This window comes from Aedes aegypti, chromosome 2, assembly GCF_002204515.2.
Source record: "Aedes aegypti strain LVP_AGWG chromosome 2, AaegL5.0 Primary Assembly, whole genome shotgun sequence".
NCBI classification, from domain to species: domain Eukaryota; kingdom Metazoa; phylum Arthropoda; class Insecta; order Diptera; family Culicidae; genus Aedes; species Aedes aegypti.
This window is the reverse complement of record NC_035108.1, coordinates 388,947,619-388,965,416: the sequence shown is the minus strand read 5'-3', so window position 1 is coordinate 388,965,416 and position 17,798 is coordinate 388,947,619. Positions and strand designations below refer to the sequence as shown.

Here is a 17,798-nt window from a genome sequence, read left to right as displayed (position 1 = left end):
ATAACCATCGAAAGTTGGTTCGATGTTGATTTGCATATATTTACAACTAAAAGGATTTTGTTAAATGTTATTTCTAGAACGGGCCTGCGATTTTTTAAAATTTTACCCAGACATGCAGTTTAGTTACAGACATCGACTGATAAGTACAGATTAAATCTGTAATTTAGATGGAGAATTTGATTTTTTTTTACAATAACAGTCTGGTGAACACCGTGAGAACAGTTGTGGTCGTAGCTGTTAGTACGTGCTTGTTAGCCATGCTATTATAGTCATATCCCAACTAAATCAGTAGGTAGCCCACAAAATATGCCCGGTAAAAACGCTGACGACGGCGATGATGGCCCATGTAAAAAAGAGAGTGAAGTAGAAAACTAAAATTTCTTCACGTCGACGTGGTCGTCCTGAAAAAAAAAGCCGACTTGACCTAGTGGTGATGGTTACGAAGGCTTTTATGGTGAACAAGTGGGCACAGTAGATGGGTGTGTTCGCTGCCGCATACAAAATACAGTCATGTTTGGTCCATTAATCTAGTTTTGACGGCTTATGATGCTTGATAATAGCTGACTTTGCAAAAGCTGTTTATTTTGTTTGAGTCCTAATGTTTTTTTCCGGTTCATTTTTCTATTGCGGAACACTCTTCTGTACAAATATTTTGCTATGGTTTATAGAACAAAATAGGAAAAATAGGGGAGTTGTTGGGGCCTTTTTTAGTTTAGTGGTAAAGACCGCGGCTACCATGCAAAACCGTGCTGAAAGTGTCTGGGTTCGATTCTCGGTCGGTCCAGGATCTTTTCGTAATGGCAATCTCCTCTACTTCCCTGGACATAGAGTATCATCGTACCTGCCACACGATGTACGAATGTAAAAATGGCAGCTTAGGCAAAGAAAGCTCTCAGTTAAGGGGGCAGAAACCATCATTGAATTTTCAAAAGCAGTTTTTTCGTTCTAAACCGAAACACAGTGAACACATTTTCATCGAATAATTTTCAGTTTTGAACAGAAAAACTGCTTTCGAAGTTTTGACGATGACGATGATTACGATGACGGAGCGTTGAACGTTAATATCTGACAGTATAGCTAACACTCAAGAGCATATAGGAAAACACTATTGCCGATTTAATGAATTACTTTCTATTCTTACCCCATACTTTTTATCCCCGAAAACGCTATCATCGGTCCCCTGTTGCTATGGTACCTACAAACTTTCCCAAGCCAAGTTCGCCATAAACATCCGCACGAAAAGCTTAGATAAACGTCAATTAAAAACAGTATCGCATACATACGGACTGGATGAGTAAACACTACTTCGCGCTGGATTCCTCTCAATTTGCTGTTGGTAGGTATTTCAGCAACGATGCAAATAATGTGTGTGATGACGACGACCACGAAGATTCCGCCGGATAGTACGTTGACAACGCGAGATAGACTACCGTCCACCCATTGTCAATGTTGATATCAGTAGGGTGTCCCAAAAGGTTAAATTGCTCACCCTTTAAAGGAAAGATAACAGTGTCAGGAGCAAAAGCTACAAATGGAAATTCGATCAGAAAATGGCTATAGATTGCACGGATTTTTTGGAAAACGAATTATATTTGGTGTATTTACCAATGTGTTGCTCAGATGAGTGAAAAAATACCGACATTATATAAACAAATACCGTGCAAACATTGGTCTAGATCCTATGAGCAAAGTTTGATACGAATGTAATGTCAGGGTGTCTACTCGTTTAAAGAAATGAAGCTCCCTAATGTTTTACAAAATAATTCCAGGTTCAAACAATACTCTAATTTCAGATAGATAAAAATAATGACAAAATAAATTTGATTCAATAATGTTTTAAGCTTCCAGCTTTTTTTAAATGCATGTTGAAACTTTTTTGAAATGGGACAATATCAAAGCATGAGTTCTATTTAACTGTATAGTATTTGATAAGAAGGCTTTATCATTTTTTATATCATTTGTAAGCGCTCTGATCAGCATTATGAACTGAACGGAACTCTCAACCGACATGTATAACATTTAAATGTTGTATTTTTGATTTATAATGAATTGTGCATTCCATTCGCAAACACTTTCAAATTTTCTAAATTGCAGGGCTTGTAGCGACTGAGTGTCTTGGAAACAAGAACTTTAAAGACCTTTTCGCTAAAAGAGACACAAAAGAGAGACCATACCAGAACCAAAAACAGACCAAACTGTAATGAAAAAAGAAAGCTAACAGGAACCAGGATATAAGAATTTGGTTCCTCATGAAATCAGACCAGAGATTACTCTGAGAATATTTCTTTTTTTTCTAATGCATCTTCAAAGATTCTTTCATATATTTTTTAAAAAGGCCTAAGTCCTCCAGGATATTATTCGGCGATTCTTCCATCGATTTTTCTGGGATATCATCCAAGACTTCATCTTAAGAACTTCTTCGAAAATTCAACCAGAAATTTCTTCAAAAATGTCTCTAGAGATTTCTTAAAAATTGAATCTTCAATATTTTTCCAAGTATTCTTCCAAGAATTTTCCCATACATTTCTCCATAGAAATGTGAATGAAATTTTTCAGACATTTGAGAAAATATTTAAAAAATGCGAGGTATTTCTAAAGCAAATTTTAAAGTAAACTCTTATACAACTTGTGTATTTTTTAAGTCACGCTTTATGGATAAGGGTTACTAGAAGAAACTCATGGACCCTTGAGGATATTTTGAGGAAGAGTTTCTAGGTAAATTGTGAGGATTCTAAAAAAACGGATCAAACAATAAATAGTATTCTGCAGCATTTTCTGAAGTAACTCCTTGAAAAACATCAGGCAGAATCTTTTAAAAAGGAGGATTTTCTAGAAAAAATCTGCCGTGTGAATTGGTATGGAACCTCAAATAAACTTTTGTGGATTCCATGGGATTTTTTCAAGAAAGTTTGAAAGAACAAAAAAAATCAGGAGGAATTCTTAGAAAAAAAATTTGGAGGAATTCGATGATGAAATACAGGGTAGAATTTGAGGAATTTTTTGAAAAGTTCTCAATAGATTTTCTCGAATAACCCCTCGAGGATTTTTTGGAGAAATTCTTTGGAATTACCATGGATAGAATGACGTAAAAATTCGTTTTTTTTTTTTTTAGAATTCCTGCACAATTTTTTTCAACTCTGAAATTAACTTTTTTTTATGGAACCTTTAGAAGATCTGCTAGAGTCACAACTACAAAATGTGTTAAAGGATTGGTACAAAAAAATCTGGAGGTAGTCCTAAGATAGTGTTTGGCAAACATTTCAAAGAAATCCCTGAGAAAATTACTGCAGATAGTAACGTTGAAGTGCTCAAGAATTGCATGGAACAAATTCTCGGGAAATTTCACAAGAAACGAAAAATCGCTGACAGAATATCTGGAATAATCGGTAGGGAAAACTCTAGAAAATTTTCTAGAGAAAATCCTGAAGGAGACCCTGAAAGTATTCCAGATGAAATCTCTGGAGAAACCACTAGGATAAGACCTGAAACTTTTCCACGAGAAATCTGAGATGAAATGTTTAAAGAATTATTTGAAAAGTCTCGTAACAGTATCTGAAGGTTTTTTCTGGAGCCTACATAACTTTGCATCAGAATTAACTGCAAGTAAGATATGGAAATAAATAGACTTTAGAGATCATTTTAGCTTAGCTTAGCTTAGACTGACTACACATATCAATGGTTGCTATTCCGTGATTGACCGAAGTCAGTGAAAATGCACAAAGAATCAACTAGAAGTTTGGCTGGGATTGGCCATAATCTTCTTCAATGTGCATAATTCAGTGCCTCTATTTATACAGGGTCAATAACGGCGCCGGCCACGTCCTTGCAGTCAGGTGGGATTGGGGGAAGGAATGTTAGTGTGTAACCTTTGCTATTTGGAGACCGTGTTTGCCTCTGCATCTCCACAAAGGTTACTGGGAAGGATGTTTGTTAATGGGGAGGATCGTTGGGTCAAAGGATTCACTTTGATAAGTGATTAGACCATGATAAATAATTATTTGTGAAATATAAACATGCGTAAATATAATATTTTCATTTGATATGAACAATATTTATGTAGAGAAAAATTATGCCGACACTTGAGGTGACGCACCTATCAAAGTTTGTTGAATAAAGTGAACCTTTCGCAAGTCTACACTCGTAGTGTCGAACCTTTCAATGTTTTTTTTAATTACAAAAATAAAGGTAAAAGGAAAAAGGTGTTTTAAAAAAAAACAAATTTAGACATAAATAATTTATGAATCAGAGTTTATGTCGATACTCACAGGGACGACCCATTCATAGTTTTTTGAAAAATCATATTTAAGTCTCACCGTTGTAACGATTAAAGGTGCAGTCATACATATTTTATAGATTTGAAATAGTAGCATGAAACGAGCTCACCAATTGATCCGTCATCCTTGAGAAGCAACAATCCACTTTCAGCTTCACTCGTTTGCTCGGTTATATAAAAGCACTCAGAGAAAATAGGCGCGTGACCCGACAGGGAAAACAACTGACGACTGCTCGGGCTTTCTTGACACACTGCCCAGGAGCAAGCGTCAAAGTCGAAAGATCAAAAAGGACTGATCGAACGCGGCACTTTTTCACTTTACTCGACCGATGCGCGACATGTTTGATCCTGCCCTCATCGCCGGCCCCCGCAGGAGCAAGCGTCAAGGTAGAAGGATCAAACATAACTAACGGATCACGCCACTTTTTCACTTTCACTCGACCGACGCGCGACATGTTTGATCCAGCCCTCATCGCCGGCCACCGCAAGAGCAAGCGTCAAGGTAGAAGGATCAAACATAACTCTAAATAGACTTTAGAGATCATTTTGGTTAAAAAATAAAGACTTCAGAGACCTTTCATCAAAAATATAGACTATTTAAAAACTCGAATAAATATAGAGACCAAGTCTCTAAAAAGAGACCTGCTTCCAGCCCTGAAATTGATAAATTGATTATTTCAACATTTTAAAATGAAAGTGGTTTGAATTCCAGTTTAGTTTCCCAAGATCAGTTTTCCAGTTTTTCAAATTTCGAACAATTTTGAAAATCGTGCATGAAGATATGTGAATCTATTACTGATCAAATATTATTCATGAAGCTCAATCATGTGTTGGGAAGTCGATAAAATTTCATACTCGAAAAGTTCCTCACTGAACTGCTCAAGGAGTGTTTTAATAGCGGTGCAGTCGACATATTTTGGGGGATGTTTACGCGAAAATCCATTAATGGTAGAATATGTTCATGATAAACATGAACATATTCTACCATTAATTACTGTCTAAAAGTAATTTTCCTGAGAATTCCAGGTTTTCGAAGTAGATAATCAATTTTTTGTGGTCTAATCCACCAAGCATGCAAAATTTGATTTCAATTTTCATTTCAGATATAATTTTGTTGAAATTGCACAATTAATTTAAATCGATTTTTCCAACATGCTTGCAGTCTTCATACGAAATCTTTTGTTTCTCTTATATGGCAAAATACAATACATTTCAAAACCATCAAAAATTGACTTTTGAGCATCGAAAGTATTATGAACTTTGTTGATAATAATTGTGTGAAGTCCATTGAAAAATAATCGAATAAATTGCCATACAAGCTGGAAAACGTGCATGGAAGTTGGCTAAAATAGTCAAATTTTGCATTTTCAACCGTCAATATCTCAAAAACTAGACGTGCTATAATATTTTTGAAAAAGGCGATGGATTCAGAAACCTCTCATTAAGTAAATAGTGGAATTTTGGTGCTTGAGACAAAAACGTGTTCCGTAGTGTAATCTGCATAAATTCAACTACAAGATATTCGAAAGTTACCAGTATTGTGCGACACAGTCCCGAATTGCAGATATCACAAAACTGATGGAATTTATATTTGCATTTAAACAGTCAAACAATGAATAACTTTCAATTGAAATTCAAAATTAATCTTTACAGTACTGGATTCAAATTTCTGTAACTTCACAATCGTTCGATCGTTTTCGATGAAATTTTCAGGAAAATCATGAATGAGTTATAATTTTGATTCAAGTAACCTTCCCAAAAACTTTAAACAATCAATGTAACATAAATTTACTTGACAGATTGTGATACTTTCAATTAAATGTTCAGTTAGAATATCGACTATAATTCTGTATGGATTCTCTTTATCACCCCTATTCTTGTTTACGGTCTAATGCTCTTTCTATTGTTTTTTTTCACGCTTACGCCAGCAAAATTAATCCGCCGTAAACAAGAATGCGGGCGATAGTCGGTTTAAAGATTTTACCTAGTATTAAACCTGGAATTTAATGCTTCACAACGCTTACTTCCTACTTGTAAATTTTATGAAAATGAAGCTGGAATTATAAGAATTATTAATTATTAATTGTTTATACCATTGGTACAAAAGAGGTATTCTTTGTTATGGTAATGTAAAACCATAATAAAATAAGATTGTCTTGTCGCCACTTATTTCTACTCAGTGAATCTACTAGTCATTCTCCTTAGAGTAATATTCCCTACTTCGTATATGATAACGATGTATCTAGCTAGCTAATAGTAAGAGTGGCTATGGATCATTCTGGTTAGTAAAAGGCGACCAGATCGTCGCAAATAGTATTAATGTCCACTTTGAATAGACTAATTATTTGAAATGGGCTTCAATGCTATCAACGGAACGGAACGTCCGTTGGCTCACATCCGAGATATTAGTGCGTCTATGCCATATACATTATGACGCGGCTTTAAGCAAAAATGCCAAAATGTGATATACCACCACTACAGGTTACGCCTTTAATGTCCATCTAAAGGGCTAATGGATTGTGTCCTCCCATCGCGGAAAGGTCGCATAACCAAGGGGAGGGATTCCAGAACGATAAATATTATCTTTATTTATATTTGGTCCAGAATACTATGAGGATTCGAAATAGGAAAGGTTTTTGCTTCAATCAATCTGATTCTTGTTTATGGCGGTTGTACGGTTCTTGTTTATTTTATTTTAGTCTTTTTCAAACGCATAAGCACATCATTGATGAATCACCAAAAATCATTCATTTTTTTTTATAAAATCGATACGTGCAATCTCTAGACATTTTTGGATTACGTTTCGATGTATCAAGCCTTTGCATTTTGACAATATAATCAACCTTTTAAGGATTTGGCAGGGTAACTTTTTGACACTTTTATTTATTCGAGACACCCTATTGATCAGTATCTGCACTATAGCGGGAATGCCAAAGAATGTTCTGCGCTTCGCACGATTGTCCCCTCCGTCAAATACTCACACTGCAGGGCGAGAGGACAGCACTTCTCGTCGCTTTTCTGTCTAGGTGGCACCCCCTGATCTTCCTCGTCGTCCACACACCCCGCGGCTTAATCCGCAAGGTAAAAACACAACGAAAATCACTACCTACAATATACTTTCACACCACTTTCCACACAATTTCAACCATCCATAATGGATTTTTATTTTACGTTTTACTCTTTCTCCATCGATGGAGACTCGTCTTCTCAATCTCAATGCTGCTTACCGAAAATAAAAAGTGGAAACCGGCGATGCACCACTGCCAGCACTACGCCCGACTGCCTGGTACGGCAATTCGGGATTTGTTACACCGCTGGCGCTGGCTGCTTCCTCTGCTCCGGTGGCAAGCAAGTGCCTCTCCTTCGATGGACGTTCGACTGGCGATTCACCTCAGCGATTCGCCTTCCAAAATATCGGAAAATAATCTGGAAAAAGCTTTCAACTTTTACTCGCGGATTTACGACACGCGATCGCCACTAGCCAGCCACACGGACGGATTACGGCCCGATACTACTAGTTAGTCGATGTTTGCTTTCGCACGACGGTACACACAACACTAAACGTGATGCGAGACGAGTGCGGTGAAAAGCACGCGAAAAACAGGAGCTTGGCTTTTTGTTTCGATTCACAATCACTGCCTATTTGCACGCACGGTGTCCCTGGTGGAAGAAAAATGTTTTTCACAATTCGAAAAAGTTTTTTTTTTTCAGATTGAGTTGTTTGAAGTTTGGATCAAATAGTTTGGCTTTCCAGTAAAGGAAGTGGAAGAAAATATAATGTACACGTGGACATGGTTCTTTGACTAACAAAATAATCAAATCAATTATCTAAATTGTGTGCAATTGTAACAATCAATCAAGTTATTCATGAGCCCTGATATCTCAGATTCGTCTTTTGCGATAGTTTAAGACCTCACTTATTCTGCACAAAAAGAGTTCCATAGAAAAGCAATGCATTTTGAAATCTATCAAGTCAAAAGTTTGATCTGCGAATTTGACTTTCGGGACACTTGGACGTTTGGGAGTTGACAATATGTCCACTACGGTGATTCAAAATAACATTTTTAGTCCACATCGCTCATTTGATTCAAGTTCAGATTCCGAGTGTCCACCCTAAATTTGAGCTCATTCGGATGAAGTAGAGTTTGCACATGTCCTTCAAAGATTTATTGAAATTACTATGAGAAAACAAAAAGTAATTATTGCGAATGATATAGTATTTGCTAATCTGCTCTTGAGGATCACAATGAAAGAATGATATTTACTGTTAGATATATTTATCAATTGCAAATATGCCGAAGATTGTTTTCAAATCGAACGACTCAGTTATTAATCATGTCATCTACGTTTGTCCATGTAGATTATTTGTCAACCACTTTTACAAATTTTATTGATTCCAAACTTACACCACATTAAAATATTATATAAACTTTTGAATTCAATTCATACAAAAAACAACAACTGATTACTGAGGCGTTTGATTTGAAAACGGTCTTTGGCAAAGTTATAGCTGATGAAGGTATCTAACGGTTTCAGATTTGCACTAACCCTCAAAGCACATGGGTAAACGCCATTACCGATTGAATGAATTGCTTGCTTTTTCCATAGTAAGTTCCATACAAAGTTTGAAGGGCTTGTGCAGTCTCAGTTTGCATCCAAATGAGTTAAAAAGTTTTGGAAACATCGATTTAATGAGTTTCATTTGATTATTTTTGAAATGCTTGCTCTGAATTCTAGTTTGATTACAAATTTGTGTATGGATTTAACCGTGGGTAACTATTATAAAACACTTATCATGAAAACGCATTTTTTTTGTAAATAAATAATCGATCAACTTGCACAGTTAATTAATTGTCAAGCTCTAGGCAATTTAAGCCTAAGGAAATTAGCTGTTATAAGGTTTTCAAGTTTTGAAGTTAATATTATTATAAGGTTTTGAAGTTTGCATGTACAGGACGAAACAAGTGTCAAATGTACAAATTGAAATTGAAACTGCGAAAAGAAAATATGTAGATGGAACCCACGATTCCCTATTCGCTAGATGGCCCACCGGAGCACTTGGTTTCTTTTCGCAGTTTCAATTTCAATTTGAATTTTTGACACGTCTTTCGTCGTGTACATGTAAAAATCGAAACCTAATAACAGCCGAATTCCTTAGGCTAGCGGAATCAAATGTTATAATACTAAATTCGGGTTTTCGTTTATTATTATTCATATTATACAGTAGCTGACGTGCTGAGATCATTTTTGAGAGCAACATTAGATTCAGCAATCCCAAATTTACTACAGACACATTATTTGATCCTTAAGACACGCAAAAATGTTACAATTCTAGATTCAATTTTCATTTAAATTCATTTAAATTTCATCGCATGTTTTGAGTCCATTTTTTTAATTGATTCGATTCTCTAATTTATCTAAAAACAACGGATTTTTTTTATTACAACACGCGCAGTTCGCAGCAACACGCAATAAACTGGACTATCTAAATTCATACATTTTTCCTTATTGCGACACGAAAGTTTCATCTATCATTTAAGCAACACCTGGTATTAGAGCTAGGGCCTGTTGATCGCAAGATTTTTGGTTCGATTCCAGATTGCTTCGATAACTTTTTTTCATGGCACAAGACACAGCGTTAATACCGTATTAAAATCGAATAATATTTATTTATTAATATCATTAATATCATTAATATCATTAATATCATTAACAAAGAAATCAGATAAAGGAGCTAAGATTCTTATGTTTTCAATTGAATATATTAAAAGTATTTAAAATTGTTTTATGATTTCAGGCCGTGTTACTAAGTTTGAAATAGAAATGAATGTTTTTTTTTTAGATTCATCAGTGATTTCATTTTAACAAGTTCAGTCCGAGATTAAGTCCTGTTGCAATAACTAATGATTTTAGTGCTCCAAATTTATAACTGATGTGAAACTTAATTCATTGCTGAGTTCATATATGGATTCTGGATGCCCTAATTTAATAAAAACTAAAACGCAAAAGAATAGAAGCCTAAAGAGTTTTTATTTTACAATCAAATCTCGATTGTGTTGCGTTTTTCTTGACAAACATTCAGAACGAATCATTAGATGTTCCATACTTTAGTAAATTTAGTTTAATGTTAAGTTCATTCACTTCTTTTAGGATTGTCCGAACATCGTGAATAAAACCTGGGTATTGACCCCCTCCTCGCTTTTTGTACACTGAGACAAATATACTTGGGTTTTCCATAAATCGTGACAGCCAAATTATGGTTTCATTGAATGCTTAACCATTTCGAATATGGGATCATAACTTTCATAAGTGAGAGCTTTGAACTATTCCAGAATCATTACTTGAAATAATTTTCACTAGAAGAACGGCTCCGCTTTCGATGTTGGGTACAAGTCAATCGAAAGCAGATCACATGTCATCAAAACATGTCAATTTTTGAACACGCCTGAAATCAAAGGCAAACATTATTAACGATTAATCATTTCAATTAAGCAATTTTCAATGCGTTTATTACCGATTTTCATCGATTGACTTATGAAATTTAGTAATGAAATTCTTCACCAAAATCATAAGCAAAACTTAAAATTTTCAACAATAATCGTTGTAGCGCTAAATCATAATTATTCCTAAAGAAATGATTAAGTTTTTTTTGCCTCAGTACAGGTAAGCGTAGACATTAGACCATTTCACAATAATCGAAATGTCTGGGATTCAACCAGTCACCCCCTATTCCTAATTGCAATACTAAAACAAACTACCAGACAAATTTTCATCCAATTTGGAGAAGTTTAGGAGGTGCCTCAAGTCGAATTTGTGATATTTGGCTATTTTTTACAATTAAAAACTTCTTAAGAAAATTTGGAAAGACGAAATCCAAATAAATACCTCTAGTTGAACGAATTATTAGTACTTAACAACTTTTGAGAACATTGTATGCCGATTGGAGATGATTTTGACCTAATAAAATTGATTTCTGTGCATTAATGTACCTGTAAAACATACATTTCTCTATAGTTTTTGTTCTACGAGATTCTTAACCTCATGTCTAATCATAAAAATTCAACCGTAGTATCATTCTTTTACTTTTTCTGAACATTATTGTAGTACATCATTTTTGTATCCGAATCACAGATAAATTGTAAAAAATCGTCGGAAATTCGACAATCCTCATTTCACGGCATTTGTTCAGAAAACGCAAAGGAATGATACTACGGTTGAATTTTTATAAATAGGCATTAGTTTAAGATTTTCGTAGAACAAAAACTATAGATAAATGTATGTTTTACAGGTACTTTAATAACATCTTGGTCTTTCAATTTGAACACTAACCGTTATTTGATTGTTTGTCTCGCAGGAAACCATTTTCACGGTGCACACTTAAAATATATATTTATATTTATTTCTTCGTCTTCAGCATTGCTGTACAGACTGTATTGGTCTTAATCTAATGCAATACTCTTATTCTAGCTTTAAACTTATTTCTACTCACATCAAAGTCAAAAACATCAACATTTAACAAATTAAAACATCTTTCAATCGGGTGATTTTGTCCAAATACCGTACGATGTCTCGCGGTCCAGAACAACGAACGTGGGCGGGATCTCCGAGCCGGAACGAAAAAGTTCGCTTCTTGCAGAAGATCAGGGCAATCAATCCGATTCGTCAAGACATCGAAAGCAAACATTCTTTGGAGAAATACACGACGTGTTTGCAAAGGCTCAAGCTTAATTAGTTCACAGCGGTTCTCGTAAGGAGGCAGTCTGAGCGGATCGTTCCATGGTAGTCTCCGTAACGCAAACCGCATAAAACAACGTTGCACCCTTTCTATGCGAGAAATATGCGTTTCTTGATATGGTGCCCAGATTTGAACAGCATATTCGAGAAGGCTGCGAACGATTGCGCAGTAAACGGTCTTTAGGGCGTACACATCTTGAAACTCGGATGCATTACGGCGAATGAAACCCAACATAGCGAAAGCTTTCGTTGTTGTCTTTGAGATGTGTTCAGCGAAATTCAGCTTACGGTCCATTATCACTCCCAGGTCTTTAATCGACGTTACACGTTCAAAGCTGACACCATTTGCAGTGTAGTTGAAGCTCAACTGCGATCGTGATTTAGTGAAGCTTATCACTTTGCACTTCAATGCATTCATTTCCATCCCGTTCATTACGCACCAGCGTGCTACAGCGTCGATATCTTCCTGAAGAGCAACACAATCGACCATGGAACTGATGATACGGTACAATTTCAAATCGTCTGCGTACATAAGGTGCTTCGAATTCAGTCGATGACTCAAGTCGTTGATGAACAAAATGAAAATCAAAGGACCGAGGTGGCTACCTTGCGGCACGCCAGACGGAGTAGCGAAACTAGTTGATTTAGTGGATCGTAGATTAACAAAGGCGATTCTGTCTCGTAGATATGATCGTAGCCACTTGACCAACCAGTCGGGAAATCCTAGCCGCTCAAGTTTACGCATTGCTAACTCATGGGGTACCTTATCGAAAGCTTTGGAAAAATCTACGTAAACACCATCCACTTGGCAGCGTTTTTCCAAGCTAGAGTTCACAGCACTAGCGTACACCATGAGGTTAGTAGCTGTTGACCGATTCTTCACGAAGCCGTGCTGATATTGCGATATTACTGGCATAGCCGCAGCGTACATTCTACTGTGAACTAAGAGTTCCAGTGTCTTAGCTAAACAACAGAGAATCGAGATGGGTCTATAGTTTTTCACGTCATGGATATTTTCGGCTTTGTGAATGGGCGTTATGGCAGCAACTTTCCAAGCATCCGGAAAAACAGCTTCCGACAACGACAGGTTGAACAACCGGCAAACAGGTGGTCCAAGTACCTCAGCGCAACGTTGAATGAAGACCGGAGGGAGTTTATCAGGTCCAGGACCCTTGGAAGGGTCGACAGAGTTGAGAGCACTTACGACTTCTGCCACGGCAAACGTTGGAAACGGTAAATGTATGTCGAAAGACGGCAGGGAATTCAGCATCTCATGCGGATCCGGTGGAGTTTCAACGTTATAAACGGATTTGAAGTAGTCGGCGAAAAGTTCGACAGACCCTTCGATGTCGTAACTTAATGAGTCGCCGTACGACATTTCGGATGGGATTGCCTGCGCATCTTTCCTGCTTTTGAAAAATCGCCAAAAAGAGGAAGGATCGGCCTTGACCTCATCTTGAATACGAAAAATATACTCACGGAACGAAGAAGACACACATTCGTTGTACTCAGATTCAAGATTACGGAGAAAACTCTTGTTTTCATCAGTGCGATGGCGAAAGAAGCGACGGCGAGCTTTGCGAAGAACGTTTCTTTGGTGTCGAAGATCCGAATTCCACCATGGCTGATAGTTCGACCGCTGAGGATTAGTTCTGCGGAGCGGAGTGTGTCTGCTAATGATTCCGAATACCAATGTGTAGAAAGTATCGACCGCTTCGTTGATATTTGCTCCGTTGAAGATTTCATCCCAGTTCAACAGATGTAGATCATCAATAACGGCTTCATAGTTACATCGTCGAAAATCAAAATCTTGGCCTACTGCAACGTCTGGATTCTCACTGGCACTGCGCGTGACTAGGCGTAGCACAAACGGTTTATGATGACGGTCAGTTGGTAAAATAGCTGATGGCGCTTCAAGTAGTTCAACCTCACTACTGTTTACAAAAGCCAAGTCGAGCAATCTGCCGTTGGAATTACGCACGTTACAAATCTGCTGTAGTCCAGTAGCGATCATGTTTTCAGCAAAAGAAAGCTCCTGCTCAGTCGAGGCATTCGTCGGAATGTAGGAGTTCACGTCGTCATCGTATGACCATAGTAAATGTGGCAGATTATAGTCACCAACAATCACTACAGAATCGCCGAAACTTGTTTTGTTGATAATTTGCTCAACACAGTCGGAATGTGCGGCATATTTACCGGGATCGCTGTTGGGTCTCAAATAGATTCCACAAACATAGACGGATTTGTTCGACGAGGATACTTTTACAGCAACCTGTTCCAACGAGTCAGATCTGTCCAGCTGAACAGCCATGCTAGCAACAGACTTCTTGACAGCGATGAGTGTTCCCCCTCCTCTTTGGAAACGACTAGTCATACTGCTTCGGTCGCATCGATAGATGTTATAGTCAGACGACAGTTCAGTGTTCCTCACATCGCTGCGAAGCCACGTTTCCGTCAGCACGATAACGTCATAATCACAAGAAGCGGTCAGTAAGTGAAAATCGTTAGTTTTCGTACGCATTCCGCCGACGTTTTGGTAGTAAATAGTAAGTGGAACGATAGGTGCTCTCGGGAACGGCGTGACGGTGGGCGATGGCGGAACGGGGAACGATGGCGGAATGATGTGAGGTATAGCGTGATGCACGGACGTAGCAGTTGTTGTTAACTCTTCGGAAGCTAACGAGGGAGGATGGACGATGCTATCGGTGCTTCAAACAAAGCTTTTACAGTTTGATGCAGGCAATAAGTCTAATAAATCAGCTGAATCGGATACTTTCTGAATGTATTTTAGTTTAAAATATATTTCATAAATATCTGAAAAAAAAAAACATTCACTTCAATATGACCAAGTAGAACGTTCCTTCAACACTTTTAACAGTTTTTGTTGTTTTTGTGTCACATAAAATGTATAAGTTTTATAAGCGTGACGAAGTAATGACCACTCACTCTTAGGCATACTCGGATCATTTTGATGAAAATTTAGGCTTGACAGCAGCCTGGCTTGTTGATATGCAGTTCGCACCTCAAGCCTTCAACTAGAGGTATTTATTTTGATTTTCGTCTTTCCAAATTCTCGTTAGATTTTTTTGAATGAAACAAATAGCCAAAAAACACAAATTCAACTTGACTTGATTCAACTTCAACAATTTTTCTGAATGAAAACATATTACGAAAAGTGAGTCAGGTTTCCGTAATAATGCAAAGAGAGCAACGATGAAAAGATTTTTGACTAAGAATAAACTGAAATGTCTAAACCATTGAGAATTTCTTCATATGCATCAATTAAGATTTTTTTAAGAAACAAATTGGACTTATACTATTTTAAGGATAGGTGAGAACTGCAACGCCATTGAGTGTTTCCATTCCAATTAACCTTTTAACAGCGTCCAATTTCGTTCACTTCGTACTTTTCAAATCATGTGAACAGAATAAAGTGCTGTCATAAGGGTGACTGAAATTAGAGCACATCACGGCGTTACGGAGTTGGAACAGGTTTTGGTCCAATTCGGCCCTTTTGTAGCATTTTGTTCAAACATGTTCAGTCAGGCTATCAAGGAAGATAGCAAAATAATCGTTTGAGGGACAATGTACGCATTGGATCACGCAAACATTAAACTTTGTTAAACAATATGGAATTAAATTTAACTCGGATTTGTAATATTAAATCTTAGAGCTGTGTACTGTACCTATAAGTAGATGATAAACTGAATTTAGTACTATACCATTTAATTCCAGTAGAGTTTGTATCTTTTAACAGATACGCGTATTTCGACCTCAACCGTAAGGCCATATTCAGTGTCGGGTCGTCTTTAGTGTCGTGCCTAGTACACGACATCAGTGTGCGACGGCCTTACAGTTGAGGTCAAAATACGCGTATCTGTCAAAGGCATTAGCTTAACTTGGGCTCAATGCTAGAGGGGACTTGGAACCCTGACCATCAATAATTTCCTCAAGCATAATGTATGTCGTGCCTGTTAATTATAATTTTGTAGGGGGGCTCGAGATTTTTTAGACCCCCAAGCCTCCCAGTTTTTACGCCAATGATCAAAGGATACAAACTGTAATGGCATAGTACTAAATTCTTTTTTCGTTTACTTATAGGTATTCTATTAAACAACTCGAAGAGCCTGCTTCTCAGCTTAGTGTTCTTTTGAGCACTTCCAGTTTTTAATTTTCTTTGACAAAGTTTCCATTTTTGCATTCGTATATCGTGTGACAAGGACGATGATACTCTATGCCCAGGGAAGTCAAGGAAATTTTCTTTACGAAAGATCCTCGACCGATCTGAAATCGAACCCAGGCACTTTCAGCATGGCTTTGCTTTATAGCCACGGTCTCTAACCACTTGGTTGAGGAAGGCCCCAGCAAAGGAGTGTAAGTAACAAAAAGAAACTTTAGATTAAAACGGTTATACTCATTAGCTGTGTTCAACGAGCTGCTCGAACTTGGTTGCAACCACTTGCGAGTCAGCTTTTGGTGTTCATTGAGCCACTCCAACCTACTTCGAGTCGCTCGGGTTTGTGTTCATTGAGCCGAGTCCAACCAACTCCGAGTCGCTCGAAACAGGTTGGAAGCTAGAGTCCGAGCTAGTTCAACCAGCTCGCAGTAGCTCGTGTTTTTGACGTTCAAAAACGTAAACATTGAGAAAAAAAAGCAAAATTCCGAAGCGATACGGATTGTTGAGTGCGCGAATTTTTTTTCACGTAAAATTCCGGTAAATTAGTAAACAGAGTAAAAAGAGCGTTCATTGAGAAAGCAGCTTGGAGTTGCTCGAAGTAGCTTTGACAGTTATTTGTTGACAAAAAATACGAGCTAGTACAACCAACCCCGAGCAAGTTCGATCAAAGTCATTGAACACAGCTATTTTTAGACATACTTTCCAAAAATCTGTGCAATTCATAACTTAACGAATATTCACAAGAATGAAGCTGAACATTTTTTGAAACAAATTCCTTCCACCCGGCACACCATGATGAGCCAATCGCTACCTATACAACTGGCCGTCTTCTCTTCCTCCGTGGCGATCCGTTTTGTGTGACAAACACTTATCTTTTTCTTCCACTTTCGTCGGTTAATCTGCGTTACAACCACAAGATGATTTCGATTTCTTACACACAATAATATTCACGGATATTCGCTCCTGGTAAATATTTTTATTTGCACGGCCGAAAATTTTCTTCTGTCTGTCACCGCCCGACGTCTTCTTCCCCACAAACGCAAATAAAAAATGGAAAGATGTGTCACTTTCTGGAATGATTCCGGAGGGGTTTCAGGGGGAAGAAAAATAAAACACCGTACCCGAGACTACACGGATTACACAAATCACACCCGAAAATATTCGGAATTCGCCTCGTTTCGTGGCGCAATGATTACAATCCACTATTTGGAAAGCGGATAATAATAATACTGTGGGGCAACAGCAATTATGGATGGAGGTTTTGAGAGGAAATCCACGGGAACTGGCAGGCGAAACGAGTCTACGCACGAGAGACAACACACACGACCGATTCGACAGACAACACAGAACTGAAGGGAAGAACCGCTCGATCGCATAGCGGTTCTTCTCCTCTTCGACCCACTCACTCACTCGCACCCTCTCGCTCGCACTCATTCAATCCGGTATTCCGCACCGCTAGTCGCTGGCACTGTTCTGGGTGGAAGTCAAACGGTTCACACGCACACATATAAACGCGACGCCAATCAGCACACTCCTGGGTGTGACTCTGGACTTTTGTGAGTTTGACGTTTTTAAGAAACGTCACAAAATCTGGACAAACATTAGAAAAAAGGC

At 37.7% G+C, this 17,798-nt stretch overlaps 1 protein-coding gene across 5 annotated transcripts in view; it reads right to left on the bottom strand.

Moving 5' to 3' along the window:
• The window catches only part of LOC5577427 (serine/threonine-protein kinase GL21140), an 82,974-nt gene extending 65,429 nt beyond the window's left edge, over positions 1–17,545 (bottom strand). The window contains exons 1-3 of one of the 5 annotated variants that reach the window (XM_021846973.1): positions 17,306–17,545; positions 16,996–17,147; positions 7,501–7,933 (exon numbers count right to left, since the gene is read on the bottom strand). The gene's annotated coding sequence lies outside the window, so the exon portion shown is untranslated. Of the gene's footprint in view, positions 1–7,254; positions 7,934–16,995 lie in introns of all 5 variants that reach the window. The other 4 variants (XM_021846974.1, XM_021846976.1, XM_021846971.1 and 1 more) reach the window with 4 other exon arrangements.
• Between the last annotated feature and the right edge of the window lie 253 nt (positions 17,546–17,798).